The sequence below is a fragment of the Struthio camelus genome, chromosome 1 (assembly GCF_040807025.1).
Source record: "Struthio camelus isolate bStrCam1 chromosome 1, bStrCam1.hap1, whole genome shotgun sequence".
NCBI lineage: Eukaryota > Metazoa > Chordata > Aves > Struthioniformes > Struthionidae > Struthio > Struthio camelus.
This window is the reverse complement of record NC_090942.1, coordinates 82,714,397-82,740,243: the sequence shown is the minus strand read 5'-3', so window position 1 is coordinate 82,740,243 and position 25,847 is coordinate 82,714,397. Positions and strand designations below refer to the sequence as shown.

Genomic DNA, 25,847 nt, shown 5'->3' with positions numbered 1-25,847 from the left:
TGTAAAACACAGTACACCTAGGTACATAGCCACATGTCAAAACTGTTTCAAAAGCTAAGATCTGGGAGGCACCATTTTGAGTAACAGTGACTTTGAAGTTACGGTGGTTGTATTAACTCTCCCTGCAACTTATCAGGAGTCGCTCTCAGTCAAATGAAATGCGTGACAAGTGGTCATCTGGTGTTTATAAATTCAGAAAGAGCTCAGAGTTAAAAATCAGAAGGATATCATGACAAACGAAGCTCCTGTATTCTCTTAAATCTAGACTGAAAATTGACCTTCCTAAGGATTTTTTTCCTTCTGTGCAATTCCACTTGGAATGACCGAAACACTGAATTCCTGTGTTTTACATTTTTGAAAGAGAAAAATAAAGAATTTGGGGCCCAAATTATGAAATGAATATTTAAAATTTTCTATAAAAAAACTGTTCAGCTCTCTGAAAGGAAGTCTACAAGAGATATGACAAAGTTCTGCAAGATTATTACGTTTTGGCTGTTCTCATTAATCATGGAAACCATCATACGGTAGCGCTCAGCTTCCAACATAAGAATTACAGAGACGGCGTTGCCGTTTTAGACCTCAAAAGGAACATTTGCCAGGTCTTATGGGCCTTTGGAAGTCTAATTAATTTTTAATTGTAAAAGATACAGAAGTATAACTTAGTGGGAGTGACATCTACAACTTGAGAGCTCAGCACATGAGTTTCGCATCCTCCTCCAGGATGATTTTGAAGGTTCTGATCACCTGAAAGGCATCTTCTGGCAGTCCCTTGACTTCTACCTTGGAGGAAAATGCTCAGTGGAAGCTGACTACTTTTAAAACCCATTTCACAACAAAGGCTGCAGCAGCCAGAGTTTGTTAACTTAAAAAATACAACACTAAGTTTATTTCCATTGTCAAGCATCTATTTGACATGAATCACACCATGCATGCGTGTGAAAGAGTAGGGTGGAAGTGGTTTTGCTTTAATGCACTACTTAGCCAGGGAAAAACAAACAAACAAAACCAAAGCAACCTACATGCAAAACTATGCTTAACTGAAAATTAACATGGATGGTTCAGTGGCTATCAGTGCTGCCACAGTTCAAGTTAGAAGAGTCAATGGTCTACCAGAGACCCACCCAAGATCAATTATTTTATACTGAATGAAAACATTTTCTGAATTTTAAAGCATTGTGTGTGGCACTCTTTTTGGAGCTAAACACAGATAAAAACTGTGTTTTTTATTTAGGCACATTATTTCAGGAGTGCTACTGACCACAGCTGAAAGACAAGAAATTGTGCAAATGGATTTCCTCTAAAATAATTTCTTCTTTCAAGAAGTCTTCCAAACTCCCCAAATTAACATACTAACAAATCAAGTGCTGTAACTAATCCCAGCAAGCTATAGACTGTATTCTATGTAACAGCATGGCAATTCTGACATTTTAAAAGATGTTGTTCATCAGTATAAAGGCTTCCACAGGAAAAACACAGCTGATGCCAAAGGGGTGCTCAGCAGCAAGCTTTTCTCAAGAAATCTGGTGAAGCTCTTGGGGTATAATGGGGAAGACTGTTTCTGCTGGGCACAAATGCACCCAGAACATCTCAGCTGAGCGCTGATAAAAGCTCTCAGAAGCAAAGGAAACCCCAGACCAAACCAAAAGGGGAAAAAGCCTCAGGTCTTTTTTCTTTTAATGGAAATAATGCACCTGAATTTCTTACATCTAGAACTCATGCTTAGGCATTTTATTTATTTATTTTTAAGTTTTCTATGAGCACAGGGAGGTTTAAAAAATTCACTACAGAAACAGTTCTGTTGTTAGGAGAACTCTTCCAAACAATCGCAGAGAAACTTTAAACATCCCTTTTTTGGGCACATACTTTATCTTTGCTTGACTGGCCTTCAAACTACATATTAGTTCAATGTTATTCACCTTGCATTTGGAAAGTCATTGCTAGATTTGCAGGATGAATGAGTTAGTAAGAGAATTACAAGGACATATCATATACCATAATTTAGCAAGAAATGAGTCAGAATGACCTCACTAAGCCCAAGATTTTGGAAAGTGTTCCTATTCAGGACAGTATCTGAAGTGCATGTTTAAAGTGGAAGCAAATGATAAAAGTCCTAAAAAAGTTACCACTTTAAAGAGATTTAACCACCTGTTCAGACAACAGGACTCTACCTCTGAATATGAATATAAATCAGAGACACAGATAGAAGACAAACAATATTCAAAAGCCCAAGATGTTTAAACATAGACTAAAAATAAAAAATAATGCTGTCTTTACCTTTTATGACAATTCAAATTTTCTTTCTTAAGGAATTTTTTTTTTTTTTTTTTTTTTAAGATTTATGTTAGCATCTGTGTACTTAGCAATTAAATACAGACCACAAGCGTTTGCATGACTCTGTATACAAAGAACAATATTGAGACTCCAAATGGTCATGGCTGTGCATTTCCCACTTTAATTCTTTATTTTCCTGTCGACAAATCCAAGCCTGTTTTTTTCTGAGATGAAACTTGTCAGAGAGCAAAATCAAGATACTCCAAAACATTTCATTTCACTGGAGCTGTTGCAAATATCCAAAAACAAGATTACATCATTACATGCCAGTAAGAATTTGCAGCTAAAACCCACTATTGCTCAGAATGATGTTTTTAAATGAATAAGAAAACATAGACAAATCATTTTGTAAATCAAAATACCACAAGTTAGATGAGGAAGTTCCCGGATGGGAGAGAGGGAGCAGTCCCTCTTCCGAACCCTCTCCTCCCCAAAAAACAAAACAAAACAAAAACCCACAAACAGAAATTGCTTAGACACCGGATTCCCAAGTCTTAACTCTAAAACACATCATGACTGGGTTGAAGCACATAATTCAAGGGGCTGTAACATTCATTAAGCTGTAATCAGCATTTAAACTGGTGTTTATTAGAAAACAAAATTGCACAGTGCCTACAGTCTCACACCTGAAGCCACATTAAGTTAATCTGTTTTGAAATGTTATCTATCCAGAACAAATTGGCTAAAAGGTGTTCAGACCTATACTTCTTTTCAGATATGAAGTTTACAAACAATTTTCACATGAAGCTGAGTAAAACTTGTTGAATTTCCCTGCGAATCTTTGGCAACGTTCAAAAGACAAGCTCAAAATGAAAACCGAGAAAAACAAAGGGTTACAAGGAACTGATAAATTAAGATTCTTGCTCATGTGTGAACTGTTGGGCTGCAGTTATCTCTTCTCATACCCTGTATCTTACAATACATTAAAAAACCAACAATCTAGGGTGCAAAAGCGCAATTTACAGCATACCACCAAAATTTCAGTGTTATTTGTAGTATTAGCTTTAAACTAACACCATAACAGCAAAGAATCACCTAGATCATGTTCAAAGGAAACTCGAGACTTAAATTTCCCTAAACCAAACAAACCAGAAAGAATAAAATGAAAACTATACAGAGAAGAGTTCAGCTGTTCCATAATATGATCTTTTTGGGTCAGCTATGATTGTTTTTTGCACCAAGAAATGACCCAAAAGATAAAATAAGCTACATGTTCTGGCACGTTTCCATCTCCCACCTAATTTTAGGGATTTTCATACTGATAGCATATGAAATTTTGCAATAAATGGTTATCACATTTCAGGGGATTCTTCCTTCAACTAAATAAAAACCATAAATTTTGCCCTGGTTATAAGCAAAATGAACTGACAGCTTATGCAAAGAAAACGTTGCACTATATTTAAGAACCACTGGACATCATCCAAGACAACATATGCTGTTTTTTAGCTCTAGCTAAGTATCTGTTACAGATTTTGCTAGTGCTAAAGACAGAATACTGTAATAATAGTATTACAATCCTGCAATCCTTGCAGTAGCATTTCTGTTGAACAGCTAGCCCCTGGAGTCGATGGTTACTTGAGAAATTCTGCTTTTTTGTCTCAGTTACTGCAGATAGAAGACTGAAGATAATGAATCCAAACAGATGTTTGTTTCTCCTATTGCTTTCTTATTCAATAATTTCTCACGGTTTTTGAGGATGTGATTTATGTTTCCAAAATAGCTGAGCCTGGCAAAACTAGTATCACTTGAGGATAACAGAGTCTAAGAGTAAACACCGCTGACACGACATCAAAACGTTCGCGACTAAGGCACAAAGGAAAGGTCCCAAGGTTACAAGTTCCTGACTCCTATGCTTGGTAGATCTACTTCATTAATCAACCCCAAATTTACAGTGGGCCTCTTCAAAAAGAAACGTGACTGCCCAATGTCTTTTATTCAGTATTTGATACACCTCTTTAAACTAGGACAGGAAGCATTTTAAATAATTTTTAAAAACTTCAAACAACTCCAAGTGACAAATTCAATACTTAAATGAAAACCATTGCTTGAGCCACTTAAACCAAATCACACCCAGCAATATAATGCATTTCCCTTCCAGTTTGCAGCATACAGGAAGGTACTGACATTTGGAGAAAATACAATGTGGCTTTGAGGCACTGAGGCATTTGAGGCATGGAATATACCCATTTAACTAATGGGTAGGACAGTACATTTCCAATTATTCTAAGTCATAATAACAAGCTGAGATCCTTCACAATTATCAGACTTAATAAGGCAGTAGCATCTAATAAAAAACTAGGAAATTTTTGTCTTCACACTTTGCTAAATCACTTTTCTGCAGTTCATTATATTAACAGCATGCAGAGTTACTCCATTTCATTGCAGGAGGCTGACAGAAATGCAGATTGCTGGTCTAACAATGTTTTGTGGTTTGGATTTTTGTTGTTGTTTGGTAGTTATGAAAACAATGCACTTGACAAGGTCAGAATTCATAACCAAGAAATATGGAGAGTGCAGCAAAAGGTATAAATACAGCCATAGCTTTTGAAGTACGAGCTGAGGGCTTAGAAAGGATGTTGCCATAATCATGAAATTAAAGTTAGAAATATTTTATTCTCTAGTAGGAAATCAGAATAAACACTGACATTTGTTTCCTTCCCTTAAAGACTCTCCACTGTTGCACACAAATGATTTTTTGTAGCCTGGTTATCAAGGCCTCTGTCACTGTGATATTCTTTAACACTTTTTTAATCATGTGAAAAAGGCAAGCAAAATCTTCAAGCACCATAAACCAATGCAGATCATTTGTCCTGTTGAACTTTCACTGCAAATCTAATCTGTTATTCCTAAAAATAATAACAAAATATTACCTTACATGATCCTTGAAAACTGAAAAGAGGAACAGGCAAACTCCTCAAGTTATTCCAATGTCAAATGAGAGAGACACCATGCACTAGCTCTCATGACCACAGCCACAGCGAGAAGCCTGTGAGGATGTAGCGTCCTATGGTGAATGTATTAAATTTTCAGATCACGCAAAAAGTGAGCATTCAATACACAATGTCACACAGCAGGACTCTGCTGGGAGGCAAAATCTAGGTACAGCAGAGTGCAGCGTAATGATGCCTCCCCATCTACATCATGCCTCACACCAAGTGTGGCTGGGAGCCAGAGAAAAGCCATCCATTAATATAGAATTTGGGGGAAGAAAGGCCAACTAAGCAAGTCTTATAGTCAAAGTGTGAGACTTGACAGTATAATGCCAACTCCTACGATAACCAGCCTGTAAGTAGCTCAGCTACAAAACAATGTTTCTGATGTCCACACCATGCCTGCCATGAATCACACCGCAAACAGCTTTGTTTTAAACACATCCAGGTTTCAGAAAACATCTGCACCATGTGACGCTTTCTGATGCTAAAGCATTGGCCATATGTTGCACTCCCTCTCTTTCTCTCCAGCAAGGCAAGCAATTGTGCTTCTGCTCTAGGTGTTACTACGGCACAGCAACAACATAGTCCCTTCCTTCCTCACGGTCTAGGATGCGAAAGACATAGAGGGATAGCTATTACTGGGGCTATTCTGCATAGGCATTTTCAGGAGGTGAGCGACAGCCTGAGGCCTGGATGATTCTGTTCTCAATAACTCTTTGAAACTTCTCTAAGGGTGAGTGGGTGGGATCATATTAACAGTGTCACTTTGTTTGATACAAGCAGCCCAGGAACAATACTTCTTACCTGTACTACATAGACAAAAGTCCTTCAACAAACTATACCCATATCCCAGCTTGAGACCCTTGAACCTTTCAATAAAAGTCATTCCAAAGCATAAGCACAAAGTAGAATGTAAATCAAACCAAAGGAACAGGCCACATATTACAAAACAAAAGAAATCCAGATAAAATTACAGCTATGTGTCCCTCATTCATTAGTGTAAAACCTGCTGGGACTTACAGGTGGGATAACTGAGAGGTGTGGCCAAACAGAAGATCATATCCAGGGAATTCAAAAGAAAAACTACAAAGCCCCAAATAGGTTTATGCCTCTATTTTCACAACAAGGACTTCTCAGCTTCCAGGTCAAACTGAGATTACATGCTATTACACTCTTACCTTCTCTGCTGTCACTGTACATTTTTAAAGTTCATTTCATAAATGCAGTTGCACAATTTACTGGGTATAATCAGAATTAGGCTTATAGTTTCTAATTTCTATGGGTTTGGGAGTTTATATGCATATTTTAATGACCGGATTCTGATACTCTGGCTCTAGTCAAACAGCAGCATATCCAAGATGATATATAAAGGGCATATTAAGGAAACCATACAGGATCACCTAAAAGGCAGGAGGGCCAGCAAAGCTGAACTAACAAACACAGCCAATCCTAAGCTGACACCTGCTGAAGCGGCTGAGCTGCTCAGAGCTCTGACTTACCAAAAGATGTTTGCTCGGATGTAGTGCCAGACCAGATGTAGCTCCATGCCATACCATGACTGAGCTGGTAAGCCCTCCCACCACCACCACCAGGACATAGCACACTGCAGAAAAGTCTACATTTTGCTAGTTGGATTTATTAGTTCCCACTAAAGCCTGATCATGTTGGACTCAATCTGGAGCTATGCAAAACAGTTGGAGATGATCTGCAATTTGCTCCCCCATGTTCTCTGTTCTCATCTTGTATAGTATGGAAACTCCCCAGCTGGCAGAAAGCTCTTCGCTCAGACTTCAAGTGAAAGAAGAAAAACTGCTCTTGGGCTAGAACTGGCCCTGGGGGTTGAACATCCATTAGCATGGCATTGCATCCTAGCTAGTATGCGTAACTCTATGGTGTGATTTAGCCAAAGCTGTAAGCTGAGTAAGGCTTTAAACTGGGAGGATAGTTTCATTGCACTATTTATATTGCCACAGCAATACTGGAGCATGCAGAAAGTCATCACCATCTGGATCTACATAATACATCTTGAAGCCCCAGTGAAGATCATTAGAATATATCTAATTTCTTGGTGCTAATTTGCTTCCCACACTCCCTATTCAGGCAGCTCTAGTGCACACAATTACTCCCTGGTTGCTTCCTCTACTTCTGGAGTGCAAAAAAATATGAACACATACATCCTTATGTTACATGAATAATGAGATTCAAATTTACACAAGAAATGTTTGTCAGGAACATATTCTCTTTGAAATTGATTTTCATGACATTCCATATGGAAACTTTTTTCTTTTTTTTTTTTTTGTTTTCAAATTTGTTGCCTCAGAGATCTGGACAAGGTCCTAATTATGCTCTTGTGAAAAACTGTCCAACAGAGGCAGAGGCATTCCTACAGAGAATCTTACCAGTAAAACTGCCTCAGCAAATCATTATGCTTAAACTAAGCCGTAGCAAGCATACTAAATTCTGATAGCGAAAAACTGCTTTCACATCTAGCAATAGCTTCCCAAAACACTGATAAAAGAATTTGCTCAATATAAAATGATTTCTGCTGAAAGAATAATCAAGGTTTGTGGTAGGATGAATATGAAAAACCAATCTCTATTTCATTTGACATTAAGCAGTTCAGTTTCTCAATAAATACAGACATATTTTACTTGTTGTCCACCAGCACTCCCAGGTCCTTCTCTGCAGAGCTGCTTTCCAGCAGGTCAACCCCTAGCCTGTACTGGTGCATGGGATTATTCCTGCCTAGGTGCAGGACCCTGCACTTGCCTTTGTTGAACTTCAGGAGGGTCCTCTCCGCCCACCTCTCCAGCCTGTCCAGGTCCCTCTGAATGGCAGCACAGTCTTCTGGTGTGTCAGCCACTCCCCCCCAGTTTAGTATCCTCAGCAAACTTGCTGAGGGTGCACTCTGTCCCTTCCTCCGGGTCATTGATGAATACACTGAACAAGACTGGACCCAGGACTGACCCCTGGGGGACACCACTAGCCACAGGCCTCCAACTTGACTCTGTGCCATTCACCACAACCCTCTGAGCTCAGCCAGCCAGCCAGCCAGTTTTCAATCCGCCTCACCATCCACTCGTCTAGCCCACACTTCCTGAGCTTACCTAGGAGGATGTGATGGGAGACAGTGTCCAAAGCCTTGCTCAAGTCCAGGGAGACATCCACTGCTCTGCCCTCCTCTACCCAGCCAGTCATTCCATCAGAGAAGGCTATCAGATTGCTCCAGCATGATTTCCCTTTGGTGAAGCCATGCTGACTACTCCTGATCACCACCTTGTCCTCCAGATGCTTAGTGAGGACCTCCAGGTTGAGCTGTTCCATCACCTTTCCCAGGATGGAGGTGCGGCTGACAGGCCTGTAGTTTCCTGGCTCCTCCTTCTTGCCCTTTTGGAAGACGGCGGTGACATTGGTTTTCTTCCAGTCCTCAGGCACTTCTCCTGTTCTCCAGGACCTTTCCAAGATGATGGAGGTGGCCTAGTGATAACATCCGCCAGCTCCCTCAGCCCTCGGGGGTGCATCCCGTCGGGGCCCATGGATTTGTGGATGTCAAGTTTGGACAAGTGATCTCTAACCTGATCCCCCTCCACCAAGGGAGAGTCTTCCTTTCTCCACACTTTCTCTCCTGTCTCTGGGGTCTGGGATTCCTCAGGACTGGCCTTAGCAGTGAAGACTGAAGCAAAGAAGGCATTCAGTATCTCTGCCTTCTCTGTATCCTTCGTCACCAGGGCACCTGCCCCATTCAGCAGCGGACCCACATTTTCCCTAGTCTTCCTTTTGCTAGTGATGTATGTGAAGAAGGCCTTCTTGTTGTCCTTGACATCCCTTGCCAGATTTAATTCCAAATGGGCCTTAGCCTTCCTTGTCGCAGCCCTGCACACTCTGACAACGTCCCTGTATTCCTCCCAAGTGGCCTGTCCCCTTTTCCACATTCTGTAGACTTCCTTCTTCTGTTGGAGTTTTGCCAGGAGTTCCTTGCTCATCCGAGCATGTTGCTTAGAACATGTAAGATCAATGGCACCTTTTGCAGTTATAGTCATGGTTTGGAGGGAAGTGTTGCTATAGCAATACCAACCATAGGAAATCCACATCTACTCAAAAAAGTATCATCATGACTTTTTATGGCATAGCATTCTTGCAGAGAAGGGTGCAGTAAATCAACAGCAATGCCTAAATTAATCAAAGAGGTGTAGCTTGGAAAAAGTATTCCACAGAAACACACTGAACAAGGAAATGAAAGACCATGACCGCACGTTAAGTAAGCTTTTGTTTGTTTTAGTTACTTGAATGTTGTTCCCTGAAACAGCTTATACCAGCTAAAGCCAAGAGTTCAAATTCAGGCTTTCTCAAACCATCTACCCTTGGATTCAGCACATTTTTTTTTCCCCTGCTCTCTACACAATCACAAGCAACTAAATGAGATCTGACACCACTAAAATGGTTCACCTCAGGGCTGCTGGGTTTCTTGGCTCAGGCATTAAGTGAAAGAAAGAAAACTGGTTTTGGACTGGAATCAGCCCTGAAGCAATATAGTGACATTTGTATGGCCCTACCCTTAACGTACTTGGCATTGGTGTTAATCTGGAACTCAGATAAACCACACAAAGGATAACCAACATATGACTGCAATACCTTTCCCTAGCCATTCCCAAGACTTACTCTGCGACCTTCTCACCCATGGGGGGAACTGGGACTTCGGCTGTGGGGTTGGGTTCTTCTTTCCTTCTTGTGAAAAGGTCCTGTCTGCTCCTCCTCACTCCTGCCTTGAATTATTGACACAATTATATGCCCAATTACCCTGGCTTTTAATTCTCTATTTTCTCCTTTATCCCTTTCCACAAATTGGTTCCTTCAATTAAATCTTGCAGTGCCCACAACCATGTTAAAATTGTAGTATTATAAACAGATACTAACTAGATTGAAAAAAAAAAAAAACATGAGCAATGACACTGATCCATTAAGATCTTAATAGACGACTGACCTTTTATCTCATTCCATCTTCATGTCATTTTGACAAATTAGTTTAAACAGATTCCCATGCATTTTTACAGCTCCTAGAACACTTAGGAAGAGAGAAGGAATGACTAAAATAAAATTGCTAAAAACAAGAAAAACCCAAACAAAACAAAAAACAAAAAACCCACACAACTTAATTAAACAAAAAAATTATTCAGATTCCTGTGGCCATGTGAACGTTCTGGTTTTCCCAAAGGCATGTTAAAAGAACAGAAAAACTGAAAATACTAAGCAATACAAAAACTGTAATATTGTGTGGGGATAAGGAGACCTTGTGCATGGATACAATTCAAGCTGATGGTAGGGAGGAAAACTAAAGACGGGCCTGTAAGGTGTGTAATAAGAGACCTTTACCAGGTCACCCACATCTTGGTCTAGCCAAGTCCTGAAAGCCTCCAAGGAAAGAGATTCCACTACCTCTCCAGGTGACCACTTAAAGTGCTGCACTATTCCCTAGGTAAAAAACTTTTTCCTAGTGGCCAATCTGAACTTCCCAAGCTGCAACCTGTGACTGCTGAGTCACTGTCGAGTAGAGTTTGGCTCCATTATCATTGTAAGTCATCTTCAAGCAGTTATAAGCTAATATGAGATTGCCCCTTAGCCTTTTTGCTGGACTGAACCAATCCAACTCCTTCAATCTCTCCTCATGGCTTATTTGTCCCATGCCCCCAGACAGTAGTCCTCTGCAGGATCCTCTCTCCATTTTTTAAATATCCTTCTTGAACTGAGGAACCTCAAAATTAACTGGAGAACCACTGTACTCCAGTTACGGCCTCAGCAGCGCTGAGAAGAGAAAGATAATAACTTTCCTTGATCTTCAGGCCATACGTTTCCTACTGTAAGCCACTATGCTGCTTGCATTATTTGCAATGAAAGTGCATCACTGGGTCATTTTCAACACCTACTTCAACTCCCATTGCTTTTCTGCCAGTTGGTTCCCAGCCTGTACTGTTGCATAGGGTTATTCTGCCCAAGCAGAGAACGTCACATTTCACAGAATCACAGTACGGTTGAGGTTGGAAGGGACCTCTGGAAATCATCTAGTCCAATCTCCCTGCTCAAGCAGGGTCAGCTAGAGCACGTGCCCAGATGACTCCTCCAAGGAAGGAGGCTCTACAACCTCTTTGGGCAACCTGTTCCAGTGTCACAGTAAAAAAACGTTTTTCTTAGATTCAGACAGAACTTCCTGTGCTTCATTTATCCTTGCTGAACTTCACAAGGTTTCTGTTGGCCCAAAGCCCAGGCTTCACAAGGTTCAGCAGAACTGAATTTCTACCATTTGTTGTGTTAAACTCTCTCCCCTGCCAATTTAATGTGGTCTACAAATATTCTGAGGGTGCATCCTGTCTCACCATCTAGGTAACTGACAGAGATGTAGCAATACTGGTCTAACGGCTGCGCAGTTCACTTGTTAGTTGTAATTAACTAGACACAGAGCTGTTGATGATAACCCTTCAAACCAAGATGTCCAGACAATTTTCAGTCCATACCACCAGCCCATACTTTCACAGCTTCCTCAGTGAGAGATGGTAACAAATGCCTCACTGAAGTCAAAGGCAAAACATACCGCATCTGCTGCTGTCCCCTCATCGACATAGTTTGTCATGTTATCATAGAAGGCACTCAGGTTGGTAGTGTGACTTGTCCTTGATACATCTGGGTCAACCGTTCTCGATTACCTTCTTATCCATCATGTTTGGGAATGGATTCCATGCAGTTTTTCCAGGGACTGAGGTAAGGCTGACTTACTTGAGGTAAAGCTAGTTGAGATAAGGCTTATAGTTCCTTGGATTCTCATTCTTAAAGATGGGTGTGTAAAGTTAGCCTTTTTCTAGTAATCAAGAACCTCTGACTATCATCATTTTTCATAGATGAGAGCCTTGCAAATACATCACCCATGTCTTTCAGTATCCAAGTGTGAATCCCACCCAACCTGATGGATGGATTTCAATACAGTCAGTTTTCTAAGGAGCTTTGAGGAGTAAAGTATTCCTTGTTTCCTGTGCAGTACTGCTAAATTATATTCTTCTCGGCAACCCTTGCTCTGTACAAAATCATACTTGGAATAGAAATTTATCATGCCTCTTGCTCAGTGAACCACTTTGCAAAAAAGGGCATCTCTTACCCATACACTCATGATCATACTGCCTGGTCTCTGAGAACAGGGTGTTCGTCCACTGCCGTAAAATAGGGAAGTGCTCCAGCCCTCAATCTTAATGAGGGGTTATCTCACAAAAGTAACTCACTGGTAGCCAGTCATAATGGAGAGAAGAGACCCAAATCTTCAGGGCACTAGAGCTCTAACTTCTGAACAAGAGAAAAAGAGAAGCTGAGAAATATGCATAACAGAGAAATTGTATCAGACTAAACTCTTAACAGCGTCTCCAAAATAACTAAAAGGAATGAAGAAAAAAGAACAGCTCACTATTCTGAAACATTAGCTCACACTTGCTTAAATAGGACTAAAATGAGTAAACTCCACTTAAATTCTGCTAGGATATAGCCAGGGATCTCTGATCTGCTGCAAATTTCTCACTACTTGATTCCGAGTGCAGAGCCTAGAGGGCCCAAATGTTCGCTGTGGCACTGCCTCCCGATGTCTTCAAACAAATCCTGACTGTGCTCTTGCCAACTGTCAGTGTTGAGCTAGAACAAGAGAAGACAAGCCATATCCACTATAAGAAGTTTTTAAACGCTACTCCCTACAGTACGTTTTAATACACTGCATTTGTGCTGTGTTAAGGCTCTTATTTATTGTTCACAAATATGAAGTGGAAAACACAATGTTAGATGGAAAAAGCACATTTCCAAAGAGCATATGTGTAAACAAACAGAAGTTCAAGAGACTTACTAGACCAGTAAAGCCAACATCTTCTAGCAGAAAACATCCTCAGGATGATACAGATCACTTCACCCATGGCCCAGCACTCACACCTGTGTTTCGTTCTTATATCATGCAGTTCTGGGAGGAATGTTAGCATAATTTTTATGTTTAACTTAAGACATCAGAACATACATCCCTTTGCTAACACTACAGCAGATATTTGTAATGCATTAAAAGGCTGATTTGAACAACGAAGAAAGGCTTGACACAAAAAAAGTGTCTTCTACAGTTGTCAGTTTAGACCTTATGAATAGGAGGGCAAAGGAAAACAGAAAGCTGGTATGTTTTATTTTTCAGTCAGAGTCTCTCTCTCTCTTTTTTTTTTTTTTTTTTTTAAAGAAAAGGAGGTAAATATTCAAACTGAGCAAAGTTATGAACTTGATTGGTAAGCTAACTCTCCCAGTGAAAGGGCTGAAAATAGAAAGTACTGAAAAAATGGCATTTTAAAGATAAGGCAATGAAGACCTCATCACAGAAGTATAGTTACATATTACTCTGGATGTACTTCCCCAGCTTTTGTCTTCCTGAACCTTCTGTCTTCAAAGCAAATGTCAAATAGATGTAATACCTCAGTTGATGCAAGTGGAAAATTCTGATTTGGTAACATTTTTGCACCATGCTGTACAGGGCACAGAAACAACTACCTCAGTGACACTGCCATGAAAATTCAGGCCTTTTGTATAACAAATTTCAAGGTAGCTGCTGCAGGCAATTCTCAGCACTTTAGACTGAAATTAGATAAGACAGAGTATTTGAGGACCTGTATTTTGCACGGACAGGACATAAGGTCGCACATAGCAGATCAGAATTTCAAGAAATTCAAGAAAGAGAGAGACAAAAGGAATGTATGTAAATGCACTTTTTATTTTCTGAATGAGTTGTCAGCATGAGGTGATATGTATACAAAGCTAATTAGAGTAAAGTACCAAACCCTGCTGATGGAACACTGTAGTGAAAATATGGAGGAAACAATGAAAAAAAACTTCAGAGTAGAAATACATACAGGGACTTTGGATTGCATGCACTGTGTGAAGAATCCTATTGTCTTAATCACTTCCAGTTATTAGATGTAGCAAATTTAGCTTATCGTCGTTACCCACTAGACAAAATACAAATTTGTTGCTAAATATCTAGGAGTGCTACATGAGATGAACTTGATGAAAACAGAAATGAGGATCCCACAAATGGGTTTTGGGAGAAGAAAGGGAAGAGCCATAAACAGAGATAACTTCACTGCTGAAGGTGAAGAATAATTTTCTCCTGCCCCCATTACCTCATAAGCGGCAACAAAGACCAGAAGAGGATAATTAGACTGCCAGGCTGCTATTTTCTAAAACCTTATCTTTCATCATCTGCTTTTAAGAACCTCCCCTCCTGGCCTACCTACACAGAAAACAGATTCAAAGCCCTTGAGAAGGTGGGGTCTTATGGCAGTTTGTAGGCTTTCAAAGCAGATGGGATGCAGAAAGACCCAGTTTTCACTTTTATCTCCTACAGAGCTAGTCACCCCAAGTTAGTGTTGCTGCCATCCTTTCAGTTTTAATGCTTTTTGCGATCTTCTAAGTCCTATTAAGGAGTGGTTCTGCGATGTAAAACACTTCATGGTCAGACATGGGAAGTCATAAAATGCCCCACTTACAACAAATTTGATACTATCTGTGTCATTGTAGGAAATAAAAGGAGAAATGACCATAGTCATAAATTGAGCTTTATCAATTGGACCCATAATTCTAAACTGTTAGTGCTTAGATCCAGCCCTAAACCTGCTCACAGCTGCTTTATCAGAACAGGAAGCCTCATATAGCCTCATGCTGGCAAGAGTCCTGCAACTAGACCGATTAAGTAACCTCAATAAGGGAGACAGTTAATGGATCCCAAGTGTACTACATATGGCCGAGGATGCCTTACACGCAGTACAAGTTTAAAGGTAACAGATTGTCCACAAAATAGTACCATTCTTTTTTTTTTCTTGGCAACTTAATTTTTCCAGACCACACTGTCATTTAATGAAAGGTAGCTTTCCTTTTACAGTGACTGCTTTAACATTTCAAATACAGGAAGCTTAGATCAGAGACGAGTTCCTATGAAGAGCTCCGGATCACCTCACTTCATCTCCCAGGACAACCGAGTTGCATAGGTTGCCATGGAAATTAAATGTTAGCAAGCAGTAGAGTATTTGGTTTGTTGATAATTGAAGAGTGGTTGCTTTGCAAGCCAAGAACTTCCCCATCTTTAAGGATTCAGTCTACAGTCAGCAACAGAAACTCTGGTTATTTCTTTTTTTGTTTTTTTTTCCTCCCTCATTTTTCAACATGACTATGCATCTTTAAAGATGAATTTTTAAGAGTTAGATGTGCCAGCCTATAACCTTTAAATATGGTATTAAAATTCTAATCTTAATTTCGTAGTCACAGAGCAATCTGTCCTCCTACATACGTCACAGTCTTGGCCTGGGGGAAATCCAGCACTGCAAAAAAGACTGCAGATAAGTGCTTAGACTTAATGCAACTTTAGTTTATTCATCATTCACCAGAAGAAAAGTGGCTATCGAAGTTTATATTTTCTCTTGATATATCCCTTTACTACCTGAAAACCAAAGGACACAGGTGGTTTTCTCATCTCCTCTGTCAGTGTGATGTCAGCAGAACTAGGCGAAGGGAAGAAAACAATGTCTGGGAGAGAACACAGTGACTGGGAAATAGGGGAGCTGAAAAATATACATATATAGACTGGGAAATACATCAAGATCCTGTGCTCTGAAACCTGAAATTCAAGTATATGTAGAAACCCACAAGGCAGCAGTCACTGAACAGAAGCATAAGAATGAAGAAAAATTAAAACCGTTGCTAGACGGAGCGCTAAGGCTAAAGTCATCAGCTCTATGCAGAACCCCAAGTCTTTTCTACGAAGTTGAAAGGTTTGATCACTACATCCACGTGCAGGATTTTATGATTGTCTTAATGTCTACGCTACAGAACAGCATGAACACGCTGGTACCTCTGTGTCCCATGCCAGCTCTTCTCTGCGATGGTAGAGAAGACCATAGATAGAAGACGTTGTCACTCTGCCTGTAATGTCTTGATCACGGATTTCGTTTCTTCCTGCAGATGGCAAGCTGAAGGACTCCATAGGGAAGCAGAACTGCATCAAGCAATAACGTATGTGATTGGAGAAAGGATCATAGGGCACGTAAAGAGCGAGACCCTAAGGTAACCCAGCTGTAGTCACAGTAGCAAAGCGGAATTTACATCATGTAACATTAGACTATATGACTATCAGAGAGCTCTGAGTTTGTATAAACAGATATCTGTCCGAAATGCAAGCAAACTGTTTCTTTGTTGTCTGCAGAATCAAAAATAAAGCAGTCAGACTGCAGTTACATTAAGCCAGGAATGTCTAAGGATATAATTCTGTCATATGCAATTTAGAAATGTGAATACTTGAGAATTTGAGTTCCTCCTGCACTTATCTAGCCTGTCTTATCAATTGCCGAGGGATCAACACAGTCTCATTCTCCTCCTGAATTTTTTGGCCAACAAAGGAGTTGGGTGCTTTACAGTAATGACGTTTAGTTCAATAGCCAAAGGAAATTTAGCAGGCAGTCCCGAACTGTGATGATCCCCTTGACTTACAGCTAGTAGCAACAAATAAGCTGATGTCAGTACATCCAGTGAAAGTTTTGCCAAGGACTGCTTCTGTAACAGAATTTCATCCTCAAAATTGCCCTTAAAGTTAGTTTTAAACAGAATCATGCCATCCATTTCACATCAGCTGATAACAAAAGTAAGTCCCACTGACAGTACTATGAGCGCGAAGACATCGGAAAGTGTTTTATGTTGGGCAGGCAAGTCCCTCCCTCTCTCTCTCTCAAGAGAGAGCACTGCTATAGTTCCCTGACTAAGCTATGAACATGTCATGCAGGAATTTCAGAACTACGTTAGTCTATACTTAAAGAGAAAGATTTTTAATATTAATGTCAACTAAGACTGCATGTTTGTGAATAGGCAATGACAGGTGGTAAAAGCAGATGGTTTTGAAAAGATTTGCAACAGCGTCTCTGGCTCTACTGTTCTACTGTCTCAGCATGATACTGGTACAGCCAGTCATTGCCAACCTCTTCTTCCTCACCTCACTAGAGAAAACCAGCAGCAGCAGCTCTCACTGGCTTCCCAGAGCCGGGACAGGTCCAGTAAAGCTTATTCACTTGCGTTCTTCAGCACACCTCCAAACTGCTTCTGCCTCACGGCTCAATCCCACCCAGGCACAAGCCATCAATACAAACTAGCTAGCTAGATGATGACCTGGCAGAAGTCACACCACCTGTCTGTGTTTGCTGGTCCCTGCTGAAAGAGAATGGACAGAGTGTTCCTGGTTTTAGTAGTCTAGAACTGGGGATGTTCACTACCCATCAGGACCATTTTGCTTCTAGGAAGCATTTCTGAACACATCACTTCTGACCACGCTTAAAAAGGATATCTAAAGAGTAAGCTGAGCGCTCCAACACCGAACCTAGACCCAAACAGCTGCGTTCCCTTACAGCCTTGCTGAAAACATTAGCTCTTGTTTCTCAAGTCCTTGGTGAAAAATGAGGCAACACTTCATCTCAGATGCTTCTGCAAACTGAAAGAGAATACAGTCTTCCAAAACTGAGTAAACTTTCGCAAGTGGTGAATAACCTTGTGCCATTAGTCACAGAGTGATATTGTGCTGGGGAAACTTTCACAAGTGGGGAATAACCTTGTATGATTAGTCACAGAGTGATACTGTAGTAGGGAGCAAAGCTCAGAGGTCCGCAATTATTTATAGTAAATCTCAAAACAGAGAGAGTAGGTACAAACTTTTCTTTTATAGGCCAGTATTTGAAATGAGAGCAGTAACAGAAAAGCAATTTTCCAAATAAGTGTTATATGACTGATAATATTAAGTCTACACACGTAGTCAATGATACAACTGGAATCAACAATGGCAAAGTGATAACGTAAAATAACATCTCTGTGGGACAACATGCTCCCAAAATTCTGTAGGACAGCATGCTTCACCCAAACAGGGTGTTTGTGCAAAAAAGTCCCAAGCTGTTTCTGTCTGCATAGTTTTACTGCCCCCATATCCCTGGTTTCCAGACCCCTTTTCTACTTTACATAGTAAACTAGCCTAACCCAGCTCACTGAAACAGTGCCGACTGCTGAAGCTACTATCTTCTCAATGTTATCATTTCTTGTCCTTAAGGAGCAAAGCCCCGCTATCGATTTTAAAACTGTGCTGGCTTACATGCCAGCAACCACTGCCACAGGATACGAAAGCATTCAGAGGCTGTCATTTGCTGCCACATTGCATCAGCCATAGCACACCACTAGTTAAGGCTCACTTGCAACTCTCATTTGAGATATCACAGTTATCTTTGAAGACGACTCAGACAAATTCATATACCACCAAAGACTCATTAAGTGGTACCACCTTTGGCTACTACCAAGGCAATTAATATATCCTGTTGTTAACTCCATTTCAAAGACGGTTTTAGAAGACCACTGTGCTCTGCTAATACCTACATATTTTGTGAATAACCTAAGAATTTCTCTTAACAGGATTTATGAACATGTATTGTAGGAATTAAGGTCCTGAAAAGGGGCTGGCACCTTTACTACATACCATATCTGCTCCTCGGATTATTTCAAAGCCAAATCTGTTTGATTTAATGTCAATAAATAAGTGCACAGTTTTGTCAGGATCTTTCCCTCATGGTCCTCCATAGCATTGTTTACAAAACTACAGTCATTTTACACCTTCACAGTTCCACTCACAGTATCAAGGGAGTTTCTGAAGGAATATTCTAGTAACAGTAGGATTTACCACAGTGCATTTATGTTCAGTATCCCATGAATGAGACTGTGCAGCTCTCCTGCAATTGCCCAATCTTGCTTTTAAGAAAAAGCTCTCCTGAACCATTGGCTGCAAAATAAATCCACCTTCTTTACAGGACCAGCAGTGAGATCGGGGAACCTTTCCTTCCTTCAGTGAACAGTTTCTATAGTTGCTTTCAGGAAGGTCAAATAAAAAAGGGAATTGTCTGTCCAATTGGTCCCAGTTTCATACACCATAACAGATACAGTTGTGAAAACTGAATTTCTGATAAAGGTAGGCACAAGCCATTCAAAGCTGGAAACACAGGCTTACATTTGTAGTCTGCGCAGCATACCACAGTGAAATTGCCATTCACCTTGGAACACTGTAATAAAATTAATAAAGCCCTTCTTATATAAATACTCGATTACTGGCCAGATTCTAAAATTGAGATAGCAGTAATGGAAATAGGAAGAACACACACGAAATAAGATGTGATCTGAGCTGAAGAGAGTATCACATGCTGGTAAGATGGATCTGGGCTTGGATAAGGCAAAGCTGAACCACAGCTTTAGAAAGTAAATTTTAAGCATTCAGGTTTGTGACCAGTCCTGGCATTCTTACATGCATTAACCGGTCATTAATTTTTGCATTTGTTTTATTAACTTGTACAGGACAACTTGCTGCTTCTCGGAGCATATGTAGATGGTAGATACAAACATAACTGATTGAAAATGAAATTCAGTATGAGGAAAACCTATAATATGCACCTCTCCTGCATAGCTGCTCAAAAGTTACTCTCAGCAAGCAGAAAATAATAGAGTTAAACACAATAGGGTATTTTCCTGGCACAGTGTAGTTTCTTCTGGGAGCATGGGTGGAAGAGCTGGGCTCTGTGCAATCTGTAATTGCTGGCAACTGCCTAAGCATAGGTACACACAAAGAGAAACACACGTACAGTCAACTCTTACAAAAGGAGCTAAATATAAGCTTAGAACTGAATACGATTATAGTCAAATTGCAGGGGTTTTTTGCAAAACCTTCAATACTGCCTCATGCCTTAACAAAAACAAACGCACCCAAAGATTTGGGAAGGGAAGGAATTTCCAGTAATTACTAATAGGACATGAATTATATGCCTACACACAAGAGTCTATGATTGACTATTTTAGTGTGTAAAGACCTAATAAGCCATAATTTTGACACCATGGTCTGTACATCACTCAAAACTAAGTACATTTTCTAAAGGAATTTTTAAAACACTATTTAAGCATGAATTAAAAATAAAAACCCAGAATAAAATTTCTACCTCAGACGGTGTTAAAAATAAGAGTTATGGGATTATCATTCAAAATTAAAACAAGAAGGAGAAAATACAATAAAAGACAATTCTGATAATATAATTTAATATATAAAATATAAATATTTATGTAGAATTCTGTTTTAATATAAACTCCATAGTGAGAGCAAAAGAAAAAACTTTTGCCAGATGTGGCTGCATACCAAAGCGTTGAGATGCTACAGTGCTTGGCAACCGATGTTGGCACTGCGTCCAAGTCCAGAGACTGATTCACTGAAGTTCAGGAGACTTCACAAGGGGGATCTGAATAGGGAAATACTTCTCCATGGCTATTTCCTATGGCTCTGATCATCCCATGCCGAGAAATTATTATTGTTGATAATCATCACAGCACCAAAGAACTCATGCCATCAATTGAGGCCTTATCAGTACAGGCCATCTGCAAATACAGAACAAAAAGATGGACTGCAGCATAAATAATTTGCAATTTAAATATAGGACCGGCAGATCTGGAAACAATAGGAGTGGTGGTTGAGGGTGGAAAGCTGAATTTAGAGCTCCACGTTCTGAGTGGAGGGAGACACTTTTTAGCCCACCAGAATAAGGCCTCACCTCCTTCAAGGATGCAGATGTTTAAAATAACCTTTTGTCCTTCAAGTTTCCTCTGTCACTAACTTCGTGCTAAGGCTAGCTTTGCACCGGCTTGGCATATTGCATTGTCACAATATGTCTTCACAGATAAACGAAAATAGACAGGTACCTCTCTCCTCATGCTCCAAATCGGCCAGATATAAGCCAAATCCAATCTGGAAGCCATGCAGGAGTGTTAACGTAGCATTGAGCCAGAGCTTGTCATACTGCAGTTCCATGATCTTTTTAGTCTGGCATAAATGGGACTCCTACTGAGAGCAATGGCCTAGTCTTCTCCCAACTGCAAGTCTCTGCTGACTACTTAGTGCGTTTTAGTCATGCATTGAGTCAGACCCAGGAACTCATCCAACTGAAAACCAAGCCAACAACAACAAAAGTGGATTTGCAGTTGGCCACAAATGATAGTACCAGCACAAGTGAGAGATCAGAAATGTGTAGCCAGGGGTGAAGACGACACGCTGACCCTTTGGCAGTAGCCTGCGTTTATGTCAAATTAAAATGATCACCGAACCACACCCTTTGCCTTGCTGAGGGGCAAGTTTTGGTAGCTAAAGCACAGCATCATGTTAATACAGATGAACAGCTCCCAGACAAGAACTGCTATTGTGTGACAGCTTGTTATGCCAGGAAAGTGACCACACCTCACTCAATGCTCATTTCTAGGTATGTCTGCAGATGCTTAACTCTTCCTTGGATCTACTGCACATAACTTAAGATAATGCCAGTTCCACTGAACAGCACTGAAACATTCAAGCTCTCATTTCTTAAGCCTCCTTTGCGGATCCAGGGCCTTTTTTGGATCTGACATTCTTGAGAGTCAGTTTGACCTTGGGAACCTTCTCAGAAGTGCTTCAGGCTTAGTTAATAAGATTCAGCCTAGAAGTACTAGGAAATAAGAATGCTATTATTTTAAATAATAATAACAGGATAACAATGCAGATACAGAGTAGAGCTAACATTATCCCCTATATTAATTATCCCCAACCTTTCCCTATACAACAAAAACAGGATAACGAACATTCCTCAGATCAGTCAAGCATTAGATGGTAGAGTATTTCTCCAACTCCACTATCGCAGTCTTCACTGCCCTTCAGCTTCTATGAACTACTGAGATCTATGGTATCATCAAGCAAAATGGGTCCATCTTCTCTTTCACATTTCAAGACAGATACTTTTTTCTCCTTCCCTGTGCCCTCATTTATATCATCTACCCCTTGTATAGATCAAAATGAACTGCCATTGGAAAATAAAACATGCAAATGAATCAGAATTAGCAACTTCCTATGTGGAATATTTGGGGGGGAGGGGGGGGAGGAGAAGTTTCTTACAACGACATTCCAAGGTTGCAGGTTGCCCACTTGGAGCAAGGGTCTATGCTCTGCCACAGGACTGGAAACCAGCACCAGCAGAGAGGTTGCTGAAGGTACTGGCTGCTCATTTGTGCTCCTCTACTGTACCATAACCAAACGTCAATCTCTGTGCCTTCATAATATCCATATTCCCCATTGCCTGCTGTGTTTCTTCCACCCTGTCATTAACCCTGTTTTCTATACCACCACCACCACCCACCTGCATGGTGAGCCACATCACAGATCCAGACCGTCTTGGGGGAAAGCTAGAAGCTTATCAAAGCCATCTCTAAAACAAAGCCACAAACTCTGCCTCCGGCAACAGGCCATTCCCTACCACCTTTCCGGTAGCCCATCTCTAGACTCTTCTTTCTTCATCCATCTGACAAGGTTTTTATTTACTCAGGTTTCTATTACATGCTCTTCAAGACTGTTAACCACTGTTTTAAAACTGCACTTCCCCATCACTAACCTAAACTAGCCTTAATAGGGATTAGAGAGAGTTGAAATCCACAGTTGCAGAAATCAGGAATTTGCAGCTTCATTACAGTATCAGAGGCTTCCTTGAACATCCTCTAAATATAGTAAAAGGTTGGCCTAATTCTGCTATTGCTTTATGTTTAATTCGGGTACCTTTGAGTGAGTGCATCTTCCCCCTCCCCTCCCAAAAATCTTCCATCCTAATCACCTGCGTATTGAAGTTTCCTGTGATTTTAGTCTAGGCAAACCTCCCCCCCCCAAACAAAAAAAAACCCACACACAAAGGAAAAGCTTTAAAATGTTACTTTTACAAAAATTCTAGTAAGTTTGACAGCATGCTTACATGAGATGAAGAGACTGCATTATTTCTGGACAATAAAGTACTGAACTATAACACAGGCGGATTTTACAACTCCTCTCCTTTAAAGCAATCATCAGGCTTTTTTTAAAACTATGTAGTTAATTTCAAGAGAAGAAGATAGGTATATTATACAGTCATGAACAGAACTCGTGTTTTCCTATTCAAGAACACTGTTTCAGCACATTATTACAAGTAAGCAGAAAACAATAATGCTCTTGTATGGTAGACGCAAATAAAAAACTCTAACAGCACATCTCTGAACTGCAATCAGCTTCTTCTCAAGTGGAGATGAAGGTTCTCAGACTAATACATGCAGAAAATTGAGCTCTAAAGCAATGCACCAAAACCTGTGGCTTTGGGATTAAAAGCTTTTGAAGGGCTACGTGTCTTATGAAATCTTTGGGACCCCCTGACATTTCAGTTTTACACTTATTTTAATATACATTCAAGTGAACCAGGGTTAGAGCAGATATGGAATTTTGGGGGACATCTTTCTAGCCAAATAATGAAATTCACAGAAATCAAAATTGCAGTCTAAAAGATGTGAAACTAGTGTTTTGACTGAATTATTTCTGGGTAAGCATCTCCCATTTAGTTTCATTGCTTCCTACTGCAAGATCATGGCCTGTCATTAGTTATTTGTCTCTCTTCTCTAGCTATGCCCTTAAAAGGCTTTGAGGCAAACATGTAAAAGTAAATTATTCTGTGTAACAACATTACTGTAAAGGACTGCACAAGACACAGCAAGGTCAGATGCCTCTAATTTCTAGAAAATTGAGGATAATCTCACAGGAGCTGGTAAAAAAAATTGGGATAAATCTTTGTGGTGCCACGTGGGTGGGTAGCAGGGGTATCTAAGTCATTTCCTGTTCATAAAGAGATGTAAGAAACAGCAACAAGCATCAGAATACCAGCTCTTCTCACACAATTAAAGCCACTGCTATGCCATATACTACACCCATTTTTATTTACGGGCCTAATAATAGGGAAAACAGAAAGGGCAAACTTCCCCTAGAGGCGTATCAGCGCTCCCTATTTTTAGATAACATCACACTCCTGAGCAAACCTTCTTGGTGGGAGAATCAGGGCTCATAACGCTCCCTGCTTCATTCATAGCTTTGCACTTCAACTTGAACTTTCCGAAGGAGAAGCCGAAGCGCCACTGGGCCGGAGCTGTCGCTCTTCCCCCTCCCCGCGCTGCCCGGGCCACCGCCCTGCCCTGAGGGGGGGGGGGGGAAGTCCAGCCCCTGGCGGTCCGGGTAGCCCGGGGGAAGGGCGCTCCAGCCAGGGCGGGTCTGGGGGAAAGGGGGCAGCTCCAGCCCAGGGAGCCTTAAGGGGAAAGGGGAAGGGAGGGGTCCGGCCCTGCAGCGCCCTTTCGGCGCAGAGCGCCGACCCCACCAGGTACCGCCGCATCTCGCTGCCCGCCTGACGCGCCGCCGCCCCGGTGCGCTGGGTCAGGTCCTGCCGCCGGGACAGTGGTACCGGCCCGGCCCCCACAGGGCGCGTCCAGCCGCTCCCGCCCGGCCGCCCCCGTCTTTTTCGCTTCCCCAGGCAACACAAATTCCCTCCGCAGCGACCTCTGTTCCCCCCCCTCCCCCCCCCTTTTTTTTGTTTCTCCCTCCAGCAGGCTGTTACCTTTAATTACCGCTTTTCCGACCAATTCCTGTCTCCAGATCGCTTCCCCTACCTCCCCTAGTACACAAGCAACTCCCGGCGGCAAAGAAAGGGAGGAAAGAAAAAAAAAAATTACAAACCTCTCCTCCCCTTCTGGGTTTGACACTATATATCCGGCCGGGGGAGGGAGGAGCAGCGCCTCCGCTCTGCCTTCTCCGTTACCTCTCGCGCCGCGCGGCTGCCGCCCGCGGGGGGGGATGCCCGCCGGCTCAGGCCGCCCGGGCTCCTCTTCTCCAGGGTCTCGCCTTGCCCGACCCCCGTTTTCGCGCCGCCAGGCTAAACTGCAAGTGGGGCCATGTGCAGCGGGAGCCGAGGAGCAGGGAAAGCGAAGCGGGGCCGGGGCAGAGGCGCCATCCTCGGCGCGGCTCAGCTCCGCGCCCCGCGCCTGCAGCCCGCAGCTCCCGGCATCGCCCAGCAGCACCAACGCAAAGCGGCGTTTGTCCGCCCTCCTCCCGCCGCAGACCCTGCCTCCCCCGCTCCGCCCGCCAGCCCTGCCGCAGGGGACCCACACATGCGGCAGCAGCAGCCCTTAGAGGAAATCAGAAGAACAGGCAAGAAAAGGGAGCGCTCCCCCCCCCCCCCACCCCGCCTCCGCGCAAGGCCTCTCCCTGCACCGCTCCTTACCGGGCCGCCGGGGCTGCTCCGCCGGCGCGGACGCCTCCGCGCTCTGCGGGGCCGGCGCGCAGCGCCTCCCCGAGCCCCTTCCCCGGCTCCGCCTGGCGCTGCCAGCAGAGGGAGGAAGCGCCAGTGGGGGGGGGGGGGGAGGGGAGGGGGCGAGCGCCGCGGAGAGCTGCGGCGTGCCGCAGCCCCTGCGCGCCTCCGGGCGGGGAGAGGGGGAGCGGGATGCCTTTCTAAACTCACGCTGGAGGGGCAGGGAAAGTGGTTCCCTCCCCCTTCCCCCAAGGTTATTACACCCCGCCCTGATTTTGCATCCACACCGTTCCCTCTTCACCGTAAAGCCGAATTGCTCTTTGTGCTTAAAAAAATGATCAGCAGGAAGAACGTTATATACGGAAATACGGTTGGGAAA

The 25,847-nt window shown here is 42.0% G+C and overlaps 1 protein-coding gene across 19 annotated transcripts in view; it reads right to left on the bottom strand.

Moving 5' to 3' along the window:
• Nucleotides 1–25,583, bottom strand: part of FAR2 (fatty acyl-CoA reductase 2) — a 155,670-nt gene extending 130,087 nt beyond the window's left edge. For 3 of the 19 annotated variants that reach the window (XM_068953574.1, XM_068953567.1, XM_068953555.1), the window contains exons 1-2: nt 24,779–24,887; nt 20,506–20,741 (exon numbers count right to left, since the gene is read on the bottom strand). The gene's annotated coding sequence lies outside the window, so the exon portion shown is untranslated. Of the gene's footprint in view, nt 1–16,161; nt 16,306–20,505; nt 20,742–24,778; nt 25,279–25,441 lie in introns of those variants that run through there. The other 16 variants (XM_068953584.1, XM_068953601.1, XM_068953546.1 and 13 more) reach the window with 11 other exon arrangements.
• Between the last annotated feature and the right edge of the window lie 264 nt (nt 25,584–25,847).